The sequence below is a fragment of the Armigeres subalbatus genome, chromosome 2 (assembly GCF_024139115.2).
Source record: "Armigeres subalbatus isolate Guangzhou_Male chromosome 2, GZ_Asu_2, whole genome shotgun sequence".
Classification (NCBI taxonomy): Eukaryota; Metazoa; Arthropoda; class Insecta; order Diptera; family Culicidae; genus Armigeres; species Armigeres subalbatus.
In genome coordinates, this window is record NC_085140.1 from 320,122,709 (window position 1) to 320,139,394 (window position 16,686).

The 16,686-nt window shown below is 40.8% G+C and overlaps 1 long non-coding RNA gene across 1 annotated transcript; it reads left to right on the top strand.

Moving 5' to 3' along the window:
- The first annotated feature begins 11,059 nt into the window (after positions 1 to 11,059).
- LOC134216799 (uncharacterized) lies at positions 11,060 to 12,126 on the top strand. The gene is made up of 3 exons (XR_009980830.1): positions 11,060 to 11,367; positions 11,436 to 11,575; positions 11,638 to 12,126. It is a non-coding gene; the product is annotated as an uncharacterized LOC134216799 (long non-coding RNA).
- The last annotated feature ends 4,560 nt before the right edge of the window (positions 12,127 to 16,686 follow it).

Consider the following 16,686-nt stretch of genomic DNA (forward strand, 5'->3'; position numbering starts at 1 on the left):
GCTGGAGTACAGTTAAAGCAGCCATTAACGACGCAGCGGAGAACAACGTCGGGTATATGGGTCGAAGTCGACGGAACGATTGGTTCGACGAAGAGTGCAAACAGATTCTGCAAGGTACCAAGGTACCCGGCAGAACGTGGAACGTTATAGACGGAAGCGGAGACAGCAGACCCGCCTTTTTCAGGAGAAGAAACGCCTCCTGGAAGAAGCGGAGTGCGAGGAGATGGAACAGCTGTGCCGTTCTCAAGATACACGCAAGTTCTATCAGAAGCTCAACGCATCAACTCAACGTGCCGGGATAAGGATGGGAGTATCTTGACGGACGAACGTGTGGTGATCGAAAGGTGGAAGCAGCACTACGAGGAACATCTGAATGGCGCTGAGAGTACAGGCAGTGAAAGTCAAGGCAGCGGAGGAGATGACTACGTCAGTTCAGCGGACGATGGAAGCCAACCAGCCCCCACCTTGAGGGAAGTTAAGGATGCCATTCAACAGCTAAAGACCAATAAAGCAGCTGGTAAGGATGGTATCGGAGCTGAGCTCATCAAGATGGGCCCGGAAAAGCTGGCCACTTGCCTGCACATACTGATAGTCAGAATCTGGGAAACCGAATAGCTACCGGAGGAGTGGAAGGAAGGGGTTATATGCCCCATCTACAAGAAAGGCGACAAACTGGAGTGTGAGAACTTTCGAGCCGCCTTAATGCCGCCTACAAAGTGATATCCCAGATCATCTTCCGTCGTCTGTCACCATTAGTGAACGAGTTCGTGGGAAGTTATCAAGCCGGCTTCGTTGACGGCCGCTCGACAACGGATCAGATCTTTACTGTACGGCAAATCCTTCAAAAATGCCGTGAATACCAGGTCCCAACGCACCATCTGTTCGTTGATTTCAAGGCGGCATACGACAGTATAGACCGCGTAGAGCTATGGAAAATTATGGACGAGAACAGCTTCCCTGGGAAGCTTACCAGACTGATCAAAGCAACGGTGGATGGTGTGCAAACTGTGTGAAGATTTCGGGCGAACACTCCAGTTCGTTCGAATCGCGCCGGGGACTAAGACAAGGTGATGGACTTTCGTGCCTGTTGTTCAACATTGCGCTAGAAGGTGTCATGCGGAGAGCCGGGTGTAACAGCCGGGGTACGATTTTCAACAGATCCAGTCAATTTATTTGCTTCGCGGATGACATGGACATTGTCGGCCGAACATTTGCAAAGGTGGCAGAACTGTACACCCGCCTGAAACGTGAAGCAACAAAAGTTGGACTGGTGGTGAATGTGTCAGAGACAAAGTACATGCTTGTGGGCGGAACCGAGCGCGACAGGGCCCGCCTGGGAAGCAGTGTTACGATAGACGGGGTGGTCGAGGAATTCGTCTACCTCGGATCCTTGCTAACGACTGATAACAACGTTAGTAGTGAAATACGAAGGCGCATCATCTGTGGAAGTCGGGCCTACTACGGGCTCCAGAAGAAACTGCGGTCGAAAAAGATTCGCCACCGCAATAAATGTGTCATGTACAAGACGTTAATAAGACCGGTAGTCCTCTACGGACATGAAACATGGACAATGCTCAAGGAGGACTTGCAAGCACTCGGAGTATTCGAGAGACGGGTGCTTAGGACCATCTTTGGCGGTGTGCAAGAAGACGGTGTGTGGCGGCGAAGAATGAACCATGAGCTCGCCCAACTCTACGGCGAACCCAGTATCCAGAAGGTAGCTAAAGCCGGAAGGGTACGATGGGCAGGACATGTTGCAAGAATGCCGGACAGCAACCCTGCAAAGATGGTGTTCGCTTCCGATCCGGCAGGTACGAGACGGCGTGGAGCGCAGCGAGCGAGATGGGCAGACCAGGTGCAGAACGACTTGGCGAGCGTGGGGCGTATCCGAGGATGGAGAGATGCGGCCTCGAACCGTGCATTGTGGCGTCAAATTGTTGATTCAGTGTTATCTGTTTAGATGTTAACTAAATAAATGAATGAAATGAATACCAAGTACGATTTTCGTTTCTCTTCTGAGTTCGTTGTAAGAGAAAAGAGTGGTGAGTGAAAGATGTTTTCCGCCACAAATTTTGAAAAAAATATTCTCCTTCGACCCAAAATCGCTTGATTTCGTCTCATCGAACTTGCAATTGAAATTGGAAGTCACTATTTGGTCACTTTTTCTGCAACTGAAAGTCACTATTTGGTCCCTTTTTTCGTCAGCTTCGGTCACTAAAGTCACTATTTTGAGTGGCTTCGGTCGCTACCAGCCCTGGAAGGAATAAATTTTGGCTGTTACGCCCTTTTCAAATGTTGGTCTAGTACTGATGCTTCAGTATCGCCATCGCCTTATTAGTAGCAGATACTGTACAGTTGACAATGGAGCTTGCTAAGCCATACCTGTTGCCGAAGCCACAATGAGTTCCAGAGCGAACAGATGCATTAGGAATTGAGACGTAGAAGGTAGATTGCATCCCGGTTATATCAATATCATTCTGAAAATGCAGAAATGCTTCGCGCCCAAGAAATCAGGGTCATCAGTAAATTTTGCTGACGAAACGGAATTAAGTCCAGTTCCCCACAGAAGATACAGCAATTTAAAGTTCGATGTAGTAGTTGTCTTAAACTATATGCTTAACTAGCAAATATTCACATTAATCCGTATCCAGTGTCTGAAATATTGAAAAGATTCGAAATACAATGTACCTATCATTGCATAAAGTTATAAGAATTCAAATTCAAACCAAAACAAAATTTGACATGAAACACATTCCTCAAGCTAGGAAACTAGGATTTCACTATAAAGTCTGTAATAAAATAGAGCTATATTATAAAGCTGTTTTCAGCCAAATGACATTTTCGGCCAAACTATTTTCGACCTAATAATCGTTTCGGTCAAACGTCCAATTCAGTTAATGGAATTCGGCTAAATGAAAGTCGACCAACTGGCATTCGAACAAATGGCCTTCATCGATCGATGGACTTCCAGTAAAACGACGGGAAGAGCCACATGGCCGGAAGTTTTTTAGCCGGATATGTCATTTGGCCGAATAAACTATTGGACCGAAGCTCATCTGGCCACCTTTGAGCATTATTGTGTTAGTTTTATGGTACAGGAATGCAAAAATGGTGAATCGGCTTAGAAACTTCACAATTAATAACTGTGGAAGCTCTTAACCTTCTGCCTGTGCTAAAAAAAACTTACGTTGTGTGTGCTTTGGATCCTAAAGAAGGACATGTCTTCCTTTTTCATTAAAAATTAGACGTCCACCTTTTGCGCTTAAATGTCCTCCTTTTTTAATATTTTCAAAGAACTGTTGGTTTAATAACTTGTTCTGTAGAAATTATAGCTTAATGAACAATACTGCAACAGATATACATTCACAAAATAATCGTGTTGCACACATTTGCGTTTTTGGATTCCTAATATGAAATATTTTCCTTTAAGTTTTCGAATAAAATCAATGTTAATATCGATAAGTAAATGTTTGAGTTACAGTAACACATATGTCGAATGAATTTCTTCAGTTGAGAACTTGGTGATACAGTTTACGATATCCTTCATTAAATAAAAATGTTATTCTTAATGGCATTCAAGAAAAAAATCTACTAAATTAATATAGACTATAATGAGAGTTGAAAATATTCCATCTGGAGATGTAATATTATGAAAGTAGAAGAAAATGTCGTATCTCCCAGGTAAAACAAAGTTGTATATGCTAGCGAATAAGTGTACGAGGTGGGGCTGTACTGGGTAATTACCACGGTTTGAGAGGATGAAGTTTTGCCGCAGGAGTGGATGGGAGGTATCGTGTGTCCCATCTACAATTCTACTGGATTGTAGCAACTACCGCGCAATCACAATGCTGAACGCCGCCTACAAGGTACTCTCCCAAATTTTATGCCGCCGGCTAAAACCAATTGCAAGAGAGAGCGTGGGCTGTACCAGGCGAGATTTATGGGTAAATGCTCTACCACAGACCAGGTGTTCGCCGTACGTCAGGTATTGCAGAAATGCCGCAATTACAATGAGCCTACACATCATCTCATCATCGACTTTAAAGACGCATATGATACAATCGATCGGGACCAACTATGGCAGCTAATGCACGAAAACGGATTTCTGGATAAACTGATACGGTTGATCAAGGCGACGATGGATCGGGTGATGTGCGTAGTTCGAGTTTCAGGTGCATTCTCGAGTCGCTTCGAAATGCGCAGAGGGTTACGGCAAGGTGATGGTCTTTCGTGTCTGCTATTCAACATCGCTTTGGAGGGAGTAATACGAAGGGCAGGGATTGACACGAGTGGTACGATTTTTACGAAGTCCGTCCAGTTATTTGGTTTCGCCAACGACATTGATATCATGGCACTTAACTTTGAGAGAATGGAGGAAGCCTACATCAGACTGGAAAGCGAAGCTAAACGGAAGAAATCAAAGGGGGGTTTTGGCCAATTTGGGTGCATTATACCGTCTTACCCTACCTGTCGCACAAAGATAAAATCGAACAGGGTTAGCATTTTAAAACATTTTGACGTAGGACTACGTCTGTGTTTTCTATATTGGGGTACACTTTACGATTGCAAAAATCGGGGACCGTCACGAAAATATGATAGACTTTAAACTTTAATATCTCAGCCGTTTCTCGATGGAATTTAATTTGGAAAAAGTTGGACCATTCGATCAAGGATGAGTCGACGCTTCTTTGTATTTATATGAAAGTACTGATTAACTATTTTTTATCGATAATTGATAAAAAGTTTAGAAATAGGTAAACCAACCAATCACGTACATGGATCACTAGCACAGACATCAAAAATCAATCACTTGCGGGTTGAGACCTAATCCTCAGTTTGAATAATATTCCACGCAGAGCGGACGCATCAAAGCGATCGCAGCGGAGAGGACACAGCATCACGGAGGCGCTGGTAAAATTTTCAACGGAAATCCATTGCATTGGTGGTGGTCCTCGGTGTGTTGCTGCGGATAATTCTACCTCATCGAACCAGCATTTTATATGAAGAAAGGGTCGACTATAAAAATAGCACTGTTGCGATACCGTGCCACCAGTGGCGATGCTTTTATTACATTATTGGGAAAGCGCATCGGGGAAAGAAAATTGATTCTTCTCAGGACTAGCATTTTCTGAGCAGAAAGGTTAAATTGCGAAAATGGACTGTTTCGGTGGCATCGGCGTTTGGCATGGAAGCTTGGTTTCTGTTAGTGATTGCATCCATTCAAATTTAGGGCTAAATTTTAAGAAAGCTGCTTTCCGGGGCGCAACTCATTTTGATCGGGATTCCGCAAAGAGTGGTTTAACCATTTATAAGGCAGTATGGCAACTATATTGCCACCAACAAATTATATGTTTTTCTTTTTATTAACAAGAGCTCTACTTATTATTTCCTATGTAGTGACTATATTTACTACCTAGTAATCCCCCAGATGAATTGTTAAATGTCAATTTTAGAACGGTTGTTTACGAACAGATCGTAAGTTTCGAGTGGAAGATGGATTTTCAGTTATAATTCGTTGAAAAATGACGACAAAGGTATACTTTTTCCCATTGGTAATAATTATTTTGAATCTGTTAGATTATGGCGTGATTAGCGTGAAAAATACTTTGCCTTTCTTGTGTATTTGGTTTTTGGATTTTTGACAAAATTACTTGGGAAAAAAGTGGAAATAATTTTTTTTTCACATATGATGCGTTTTTCAACTAGGACTCTTCGCTAAAAAATGTAACGTGCCTTGTTTTAATTTGTTTTACGTAAAACCTAATTTTTTGAAACCTCTAATTTTTGTTGTTGCATTTTTTCCCGCTTGCAAGGCAGTAGCAAATAACATTCTCCGACATTATCTGCGGAATCCTCATCAAAATAGCTCAAATGGCTGGTAATTCTGTTAGCCCCACCCCTTCATTAATCGTTATCAGTGCACATTATATTTACACCCATATCAGCTCACAAAGGGGTGGGAATAACGGGCTTAATTTATTAAATACAAGAAAGCTGCTGTCCAGCGCGCGCGAGCCATTTTGATTCGAGCGGTTCGACATTCGATGCAGCAGAGCGGACACAGCAGCACGAGGGAGTGGGTGGCAGTGTGGCAATGCTTTCAAATTTTGGAGGCATAGCGAAAAATCATCAAGTGGCGGTCGGACAGTTTCAACGCAAGGTGTTGACAAGCGATTGGATGCAGTTAGTTATTGGAAAGTCGTATTGGAAAATGAAAAATGGTTCTTCTCCAACATTTTATGGAAATAAAAAGTTAATTGCGAAAATAGATTGTATCGGTGGCATTGGGTTTGGCGTGGTAACTTGGTTGCTATAAGTGATTCCATCCATTCAAATTTACTGCATCATCTCCCTCCGATGCGCTATCAAATTTGCTAGTTATGATTGAGTTTTGCACTTTGAAGAAAGTTCATATCCGATTGTCGGATCAACCTTCTTTTGTATAAAGACCTTTTTGGGGGACACCATCTTCAAAAATGGCCGAAATAAAAAAGAAATAAGCAGATTCAGAAGTGGCGTGAACCTAAACGCAAATATATTTATTTGCAACGTTTGGTTTTCGTTCGCGATGTACGTGGCAAAGTAAGGATTGTGATGTTCCCGACTGAAAGCCAGTCGAGTGGCTTTAGCGACCGATGAGTCATGTTTATTCCACGGTTAGAGACTCAAAGTCCATCCAACTGGGAACAACTATTCGACTTCTTGATTCAGAGCCTCTTGGCCTCCGAGCAATTTGCTCAATGTTAATAAAACGACACAAATTATTATGGCAAATACCATCAATTTCGAATAGCTACGTAGTCCTACGTCACATTTGCGTACAACCCGATTGGGCTGCACCTTTGAGTTTTTTGGAGTAGTCCTATAGCCTTTCGGTACAACTTTGTTGTACGAGAAAGGCAAAAAATAATGAAAAAAAAACAGTGCGTAGAGCTTGACATGCGGAAATTTACACTATTCTACGCCGAAATGACCCTCCTCCTAACAAGGTTGCTTGAAACTTGTATACAATATTGACGATTTACGTCAAATATTGTATACATTTAGGGTATATCCCGTTTGGAATTACGCTACACTCAAAATAATTTTCACTTAGAAGCTACTTGAAAACATATGCAGATATTTTCCATGTAGTTTTGGGTGTAAATGTTAAATGATTCATTAGTGATGGCACTCACTAGAAAATAAAATAAAATTTAAGTGAATTTTCGTTTGGCCATGTACTTAAATTTTAAGTGAAACTTCGATAATTCTTTTTCTCATATTGTCCCTGTAATTGAAAATATCCCATCTGGAGATATAATATTAATAAAGTAGAAGAAGATGTCGTATTTACCAGCCAAACAAAGTTGCATATGCTAGCGAATAAGACGACCACTCAGTTGTGGTCGAAATACGTATCTGCAAAGATAACGAAAATTAACTAGTGGAATTAAATGGAGAGTACTTAATTCGTCTTAGATAGCGAATAAGTGTTCGAGATGGAGGCAATATAGGCACATTCCTCTATTTGAGTTCACTCAAATTGTACGTACATGGTATCCACTTTGTGCACTTATTCGCATTGATATACGATCTCTTGTTTTTGTTTTTGAAACAAAAAATTGATCGAAAATTTTTACGTCCTCCTTTTTTAACCAAATGTCCTCCTTTTTCGCTGCAATTTGGGTGAATTGTCCTCCTTTGAAAAAAAATCATGTGGTCACCCTAAGTAGAAGTAGCTCTTCCAGAAATCCCCAGAAAGTTTTTTTATGTAGTTCGTTTAAAAATTATTGTATTGGAAATTCATCTAGGATCCCTAGAAGATTTTTCCGGGAGTTCCCCAGCAATCTTTATGTTCTTTCAAGAATCTTTAGCAGTTCTCCCAGAATAGTTTTATGCTTTCTTCCAGATTCTTTCGGGATTGCCCTATAATTTTTTGTGGTTCGTTTGAAAACATAGTTTTTTTCAAGAGAATTCTCCGGATTCTTCCGGATGCTGTTACAAATGTTTTCCTTCAAACACTCTGGAAGAATTCCTGCAGGATTTTGTCAAGAGATTCCTGTACACAGATAGAAAAATCCACTGAAATTTATGCTAAAAATCATGCACATAAATGGAACGTCATTATTAGCGTAATTCCAACCGGGATATAGCCTAAATGTATACAATATTTGACGTGAATCGTCAATATTGCATACAAGTTGTAAGCAATCTTGTTAGCAAGAGGATAATTTCAGCGTGGAATAGCGTAAATTTCCGCATGTCAGGTTTTACGCGCTGTTTATTTTTCATTATTTCTTTCTGTGTAGGAAAACTCGAGGGAAAACTGGTGGAAATTTCAGAAGAACTTTCTTCGACTGGAAGTATAAATTCACGAAGGAAAATTCCAGGATGAAGGAAATCCAGAAGGAAAAATAGTGAAAAAAAATTACTATGACGGGTCCCCAGTTAGCCTTACGAGCAAAAGCGTAGAATTGCCCTCCGGAGATGGCGAGCTCTATTCTCGATTTGGCCAAGGATGTTTTCGAGTGGGCTCCTTGGGCATAGTTGTTACACAAAATACATACTCAAGCAATGGCGGGCACAGGAAAGCTTTCAATGATTAACTGAGGAAATGCTAATAGAATACTAAGTTGAGCAGCTAGCCAAGTTCCAGTTGGAATAAAGAGCCATTGAAGAAGATGATGACTACGCCCGGTGAGAACTTGAAACATATCAAGTCGCTATACCTAAAACAGAAACCACCGGTGGGAAGATGGGGCGCTATCCTAAAATAGCACTCGGGAAGGAGCGCTATTGTAAGAATAGCGATGAGGCCTCACGTGGAGGTGCTCTTACCGAAGGATTCGATAGGGGAAGGTTAAACATCTTAAACACCCTAAAAAAATGCTAGTATTCAGCCATGCGAAAGAAAAGGAGAAACCTAATTCAAAAGGTTACTGCCTCGTGATTTTATAACATGTAGGTATCAATAGCAACAACAATCGTGAATTGCTTTGTTTTTGATTTTTGTAAGTTTTATTTAAAAAAGAGGACACACGATAGCAATAAAAAAAACGACACAAATTCAGCTGAAATCTCCCTTTTGCAAATATTATTGATAAAAGAACATGTTTTTTTTATTCCTTCCTTTATTTGTTAGGCACTCTGTGTTACTTAACCGCTACTGTGCCGAGATCTACTGTGGTATTTTGCCGTACAGAATCCACACAGAATCTATTTTTAGATTTACATTGCTCATTATTGTTGTCGTTGCCAGTCCATCTCATCGTGAGTCCATTGTGTCCGTTTGTCCATGTCGTGCTTCCAATGATCGTTGCATTGTTCGGTTGCCATTAAGCCGGGTCCGTTGGAGGAATGCCTCCGAGAAGATCAATTTGTCAGTCGTCATCATGCAGCAGTACGGTATGACGCGTTCCCCAATACGTTACCGCATGGCCTGGGAATCCGGCGACTGACGAGGGTTTGGTGGAGGGGCTGGGAATCGAACCCATGACCATCCGCTTGTGAGGCGAACGTGTAGCCAACTACGCTACGGGACCCCCTATAGGAACATGTTTTTTACTGAGACGAGACCTGCAAAGACGGCTTCTTTTTCCTTGTTTTGACACTTGTTCTTCTTTTCATCACAGTTGATCATCGATTCTCAACTGTTTCCTTGAATGTTTCACCTAAATCCCGGGTAGAATCTTCTGAGCACAATAAAAGTGTTTGTGATTTACGGATTTGTAAACTTATTTTTATAAAGATTTTCCTATCGGAAATAAAACACGTATTCATAACAGTTCAATATTAAGCTGTCCGGCTTTACTAGAATACTTTTCAAAGTGAAAAAGTACTCGTAAAACAAAATCATTCGGAATACTTTTTGAGGGATACCAATACTATTACACAAAAATGTGCTGGTTGCATCTGACAATTCGTGACAGCGCTTGCTGGTTGCAGATGAAGTTACATTTTTTCCTCTTTGCATGTCCCGTCCCAGGTTATTCATAATGAAAAAAATACCCTATCTAACAACCGGAAAAAATAAAGACTTCACAGCCAGCCGATCCCTTAGCCAACCCACCATTCAACACACGGTACCTCCTAGTAGACAATGGAGTTCTCTCAGTCAACAAATCAAATTTTCCTCACTTCACCGCACACCGTGGAGTTGACGGAGCCGACTAAGATACGCTGATTCAAATTCTTTCGTAACACCCACGAACCCGTAGAGTTCCTTCCAAGAAAGGGTCTAACTTTCCTTTCGCATTGTGCTCCAATCAAATCCAGCTAGGACCCCAAAGGCTAAAATCCTAAACGTTCGTGCGCCCTGCTTTGAATCAACGGGGTTACGGAATAGAGGTCCTACAAGGTGCTCCATTGATACACTTTCCACCAGATTTATTGTATGGCCCAAGGGTTGCCTTCCTTGCGATGATATAATAATAAACATTTTTATTTTTAACATATTTGCACACCGACCGATTCGGACACACGGCTTGTGGTGGTAGTCTATGTCAGAAATATTGTTTTACCTTTTTGTCGAAGTTCTTTCCCCGACTAAGAGGTGAATGTGTCGACAACCCTGTAGGAGAGGCATGCGAGGAGTGACATATATCCAGTTATAGGAAAGATGTCTACATTTATTTCATACTTTATTGCATTTGTAAACACGCACAACTCGAAGCTGGAAAGTGTGTCTGAAATTGAGCTAGTAATTCAGATTTTTTTGTCGTAAGTATCAGCAAATCAGTATTTTCAGGTATACTCGACAAACCTCATAGGTTGATTTTTAGGAGAATACCATTGCAGGGTTAGTTGCAGGAAGAGTGCGAGGAAAACAAAAACCCATTCAACTGCGCAGGTTCCGCGCTCGCGCGCGCCGCCTTAGGGCCGATGTCCACGTAGCGGTTTTGAACTTGCGTGCACGCAGCGTCAACGCAATTGCGGTAGGAAGTACCCAACATCAAATAGAATCATGCACACGCACTTGCGTTAACGCGGCGTCGACACGCGTCTCTTTTGCGGCGAGAGTTACCGCAAAGTCACCGCAATTCCCCACAGGAACGCTGCGTGCACGCGAGTATTTTTTGACATTTCTCTATTCTTTTTCTTTCCAACAAGATTTTCTAATGGGAAAATCTGTGATGTGAAAGAATGTGTCAGAGCGAAATCAAAACAAACAAAAATACTTCGCAAATCAGTTCATTTTGGTTTCGCAAATTAATTTGCAAATTGCAACACTTTTCAAATCTAGCTTCTTTAAATAATAGCAATTGTAATAGTTCGGAGCGGTGTTTCTTTCGTTCCTGTGTTAGTACCAGTCGCTGTCAAAACACCTTTGGAAAGAACTGACAAGCAACCATCCCAGGCTGGTGGATAGAGTCAAAGTCAACGGAAGTATGTACCGGATAGTGTTGTGACGTTAATTGTACCAACTTTATCAGAATAAATTGATTTCCGAACAGACGGTGATGTGGCAGTTTTGGGATGAATAACGGACCAGGCAAAATTCAACCAAAAAAGTTCCAACCAACATTCCGCGGGACCCTGTATACATCAAGGAAGGCGATACCAGTTCCGCCATGGGATGAATGATTAAATATAGGTTTGATACGGAGGTTCATATATCTTGGCTTTTCTATTGCTGATATATGTTCATGTTTTTAGGAATGTCAACGGAAGGAAATCGTCAAATAATGTGGATTGCAATTGCAAAAAGAAACGAGATCAGATAAAGAGATGGCGAGCTACAGTACTAATGCGTTTCTTCTAGTGTTGTGGGCAACGCTACTGCGATCGGTCCGTGTTGCAGTGAAGTGAAAATTGCAATGATAATAACGACGTTTGGCATTTAGGTAGATAGCACTTCTTAGGAAGAACAACGACAAACGTAGCAACACGCCAGCAATCGCTTGTGATGCTTTCGGAGGAGGATTTTGAGCACCTTATTTGTAGGAGTGACTGCAGTATCTGACCAAAATGTTTAATGACTTTTTATTCGTGAGCAAATGATTACCGATAAATGGAACTAATAAAAATCGTACCCCAAATGCAACAGATGCTCGATTCAAGACAAGAACAATTGAATGCCTGAATTCACTATTATTCAAGATTAATCTCCTTCTATGAAGTAATAAATTTAAGTTGGAAATAAAGAATGAGCAACATTATGAAATTGTAGTAATATTCATTTATTATGATTGTAGAAAACATATTGGGATTAAGCAAAGCGAGGCCAAATTTCTGTCTCTCTGTATTGAAAACGTTTTTATTCAAACAATCTGTGCGGCACGATTCCAATTTCACAGATCTACAATTAATTTCGAAAGTTCAAACTTTTCATTTTAGAAGTAATGGGAGACTTTTAAATCTACAGTGAGTTATTTTTTCTACTCTATACTAGAAAGCATTAATTGAACTTTTTATTTTGGAATAATACTGAGTTACCTTCACTATAGTCTGTCATCATATAGGTATGTTAAAGCTCATGAAATGTTTAGAATAGCATTATACCCATTGAATATCGTTCGGGGGCGATGAGCTTCATACAAATCAAAATCTAAATATTTCACGTCTTTATGTGAATGGAGAACTCGATTCATATTGGAAGAGAATGAAAAATGACAGGCTGACAACAGCTGGCAGGCGGATGACATTTGGTGTGACAGATAGGTTTGACGTTAGAAGTTTTGCGGCAAATTACCGCTTGTCGTGTGCATTCCCAGCCTGATTCAACGCCGAATAACGCTGCGTCAACGCAGCTTGAAAAACCGCTACGTGGACATCGGCCCTTATGTTGCAATGTCTGGAAGGAGAAAAACTAAGGTATGGAATTATGTTAGATAGGTTATATTGCAATTGTGCGACCGCAACTCGTCATCAAAATGTGATCGCTGGTTTGTCGGTTGGTTGGAATCGCATCATCGAGGTCGCGGTCTGTTACGGCAGGTAATTGCATCCAGGGCAGTCAGTCATTCAACCAGCCGAACGAACGGAATATTGTCTCTCATATGGGAAGGAATGACGAAAACATTATGCCCAGGCGGTGGAACCACGGAGAATGGCATGTGCTTTATAGGAAGGTGTTTAGTTCGAGTGGCAGAGGGCAAATGCCTGTCCCAGACGATTGCCAACAATGGAGCTCAGAGTTGTGTGAGTTGACGCAATTTTGCCAATTGTTATGTGCGGTGTACAGAGGGTCTGGGTACGACCCGAGAGAAAGTGAAAGACACTTTTTTCCGGGCAGCGTAAAAACTGTAATTAGTGAGTTACACATATCGATAGTGCAATTTGACAAGAGGGATATAATGACGACTATGCAAGTGTAGTTTTTATTGTTTTCCACGGTGGCAATAAAAGTGTCGTTAGTTTGTGATCATTTTAACGTCAATGACAATTGTTCCGCGTTATTAACACTTTTTGCGATCCATATAAATTCAAGTAATATGTCTGACGACTATGATTCGGCCTTAGGTAAGCTCAGAGACTTGAAACAATTTTTTTAATTGTGATATCTACTAAAATATTCTTCAAAGTCTTAATAGTAACATTATTGCGCATAAGCCCCAAAATTTTATTCCCACCTTTGGGTTTCCGCGCCGAGCACTCAGCGCCAGACTCGGCGACAAGGAGATAGTGGTCAAGTTGGTACTCCTGATTTTTTGACAACTGATGTCGATTGGTTGTGTGAGTGCACCGGTGTCAAAAAATTGAGCTTTTAGCTGAAAATTTAATTGTCAAATGCACATTTTGACAGCAATATAGATGTATGAGTGAATAAAATGTGCAAATGCTCTATCGCTGAAGCAGTCGCTGAACACAAGTGTCAATGGTTTCAGTGACGAAACGAAAAGTTTCAATGCAAAAAGCAATATCAGCTTCGCCTTCGCATTTCTGCTGGATAGCATAGGTACAAAAACAGCGAGCTGGACACAAGAAGCCAGAGATCAAACTCTTCATCGATATTTGGATATAAGGACACAAACTGAAGCTCATATAAACTTAGCGTAGCAAAAAAGTACTTCACAAAAAAGGCACAGTGTTCAGAAATGCGTTCGATTAGCGAAGGCCTGTTTTCAGAATCAGAATCCACATGAGAAAGAAGAGCAAATAAACTCCATGATCACCGTCCCGTGAGGCTTTCAGGATTAGGTTGACTCTGGAACTACAGTTGGTTTTCACGCAACTGAGGCAAAACGACTCCTGTCGACGGACATTTCTAGCACAATTTCCAGGTTGTGAAGAGGATGGTCGCTTAGTTTATTACATGGCCCTGACAGCTGGTTGCCCACTTGCTGGCTGTCATCGTAAGCCCAATCGAGGTGGCCCAACGGAGTACGGCACTGACTCCCGATTGTGTCTTTATTTTAGTGTGGCCGGGGTTTCCCCAGTAAGCACTAAAAACATGTCGTCGGTATGGACGAAGATGTAGATGTTAGTCGGTAGACATGGCGAAAGACCCCGTCCATGGCGAGCAAGAAGAGTGCAACCGTTAGGACAGACCCTTGGGTTCTGGAAGGACCTTGAGGAATTATTCTTGACGAGCACTAGGAAGGAGCTCTCTGTAAGGAAATTCAGAATAAAGGTGAAGATGTTACCGAGAATCTCCATTCAGCGAGCTGACGTAGTACTAGAGATGCCAAGATGCGTTTGGGTTAACTATGTTAATATGCTTACCCTGCACAACGACGTTCTAGAGAACATCTCCAAGTCTCGCAAAGTACGGACTTTTTCCAGATCCTAGCCAGAACACATGCTGTCTCAGTCTCCCACCAGCTTTCAACTTCCCCCGTAGGCGGCAATTCACCAAACTCTCTTAATGACCTCGCAGAAACAGAAGGTCAAGAAAATTGTACGGAATTTGGAAGCATCCCGTGAGGGTACTGACTTCATTCTTTCGTTGCGAGTTGTCCCTTTATTCCAGTTTTCCATTGTGAAAAGTTTTATTTTTGACGATTTCATCAAAATTCAAATGGCATTCACCATTCAAAGCAATCCGCAATATGGCAGTAAACGAACCGACCAGAGAGTATTATATGGTATTATTGCTTTTTTCATGAATATTTAGACTTTCAAGACGAAATTATGGACGTCAAATTATTTATTTAGTATTTTGTATTATATGGGTATTACTTCCCGGATAAAAATTTACAGTAACTTGTATGACATAACCCATTGAAATACAATAGATTGTGTGGCAAGCAATACAAACTATTGTATGCTTATTGTAAAATGTTCACGGTTGTTAAAGATCTTTATTGTACGTACATTAAAATAACAATATATTTAAATGTTACCGATACATTCTATTATATTCTTATTGTTCGCTTATGTTTAGTATTGCTCATCCAAAAACTAAACAGATTTTAAAAGTATTCGGTGGATGATCTGGAAATCCGTCTAATGTAATTGTATTAATATAATTTTGGAATATTTCATGGATTTATTATATTGATGAAATAACAATTGAAAACAATAAAATTACAATAGCTTTGCTTATCAATGAATAAAAATGTTATACCGATTCTCAAGTATATTTCCATATTGCAGGTCTAGAAATGTTATGCAATAAAAAATTTAATTCAAAAAATGAAAGGGAACAAAAACTTTTGCTTATCATTTTACTCGGAGAATGGCTGAATTCATTTGAACGTGTACAGTTTTGTTTATAATTAGTGAAGAGATGAAAATAATGAGACTGTATGGTGCAGAAAGTGTCTTTTTCATTACAGTTTCTGCTGCTGGGCAAGCGGTAGATCACTATATGCCTTCTGTTCCGTGGTAAGTATTTAAAGTGTTAGAGCGCGTTAGAGCATCATTACTGGGCGCGAGTATTTTCGCATCGGTCACTATTTTCGGTTATCATTAAATAGCAGCGCTGTTATCGCGCTGTTAAATTTGGTCACCTGTCAGCTGCGCTACTGTTTTAGCAGCGCGTTTACTAGCGACCGGTAAAGCGTCAAGTAATGATACTGCGCTGACAAACGGTTTAAGGTTGGTATCCTATTCAAAAGAAATTTCTTTTTCTATCTCAATCACATGTTAAATTCCGTTCACTGAATCGAAAAATTAAAGAATCGAAACAAAATTCTTACAACAGTATCCACATGAAAAGAACAAAAAACAAAATTGGCATTTGTAAGGTTCCCACGCAAAGTAATGGGAGCTGTCACTTTACTTTCGGAAAAATATTCTGCTCGATTATTCCGTAAGTAAAAGTGACAATTTGCTCCATGCAGATCAGTTGTCAAAATTTCTCTTGGTAATATTGAACAAAATTCCGTAACCTCTCTACTTTTTAAGTCGATACTGGCCTTAATATTGAACAAAATTCCGTAACCTCTCTACTTTTTAAGTCGATACTGGCCTTTATACTCACCGCCGGTAATCGTAATCTTATATTCTCAATCCAGTTGAAACCTGGAATTGGGGGCTAGCGAAGTTGGATTTTTCCCACAAACCGTACGTTAAACCTAACTTCGGAAGTGGTGCGCTGAATAGCGCTTCGCGATTTGAAAACAGCGCACCACTTCCGAAGTTAGGTTTAACGTACGGATTGTGAGAAAAATCCAACTTCGCTAGCCCCCTAATTCCGGGTTTCATCTGGATTGAGTATACTACATACAAAAGTTCAATGTACATAATGAACGCAGTGGTTCATTCGGAACAAAAAATAAATAAAAATTTTATCATCATAATACCTGATGACATACCTGG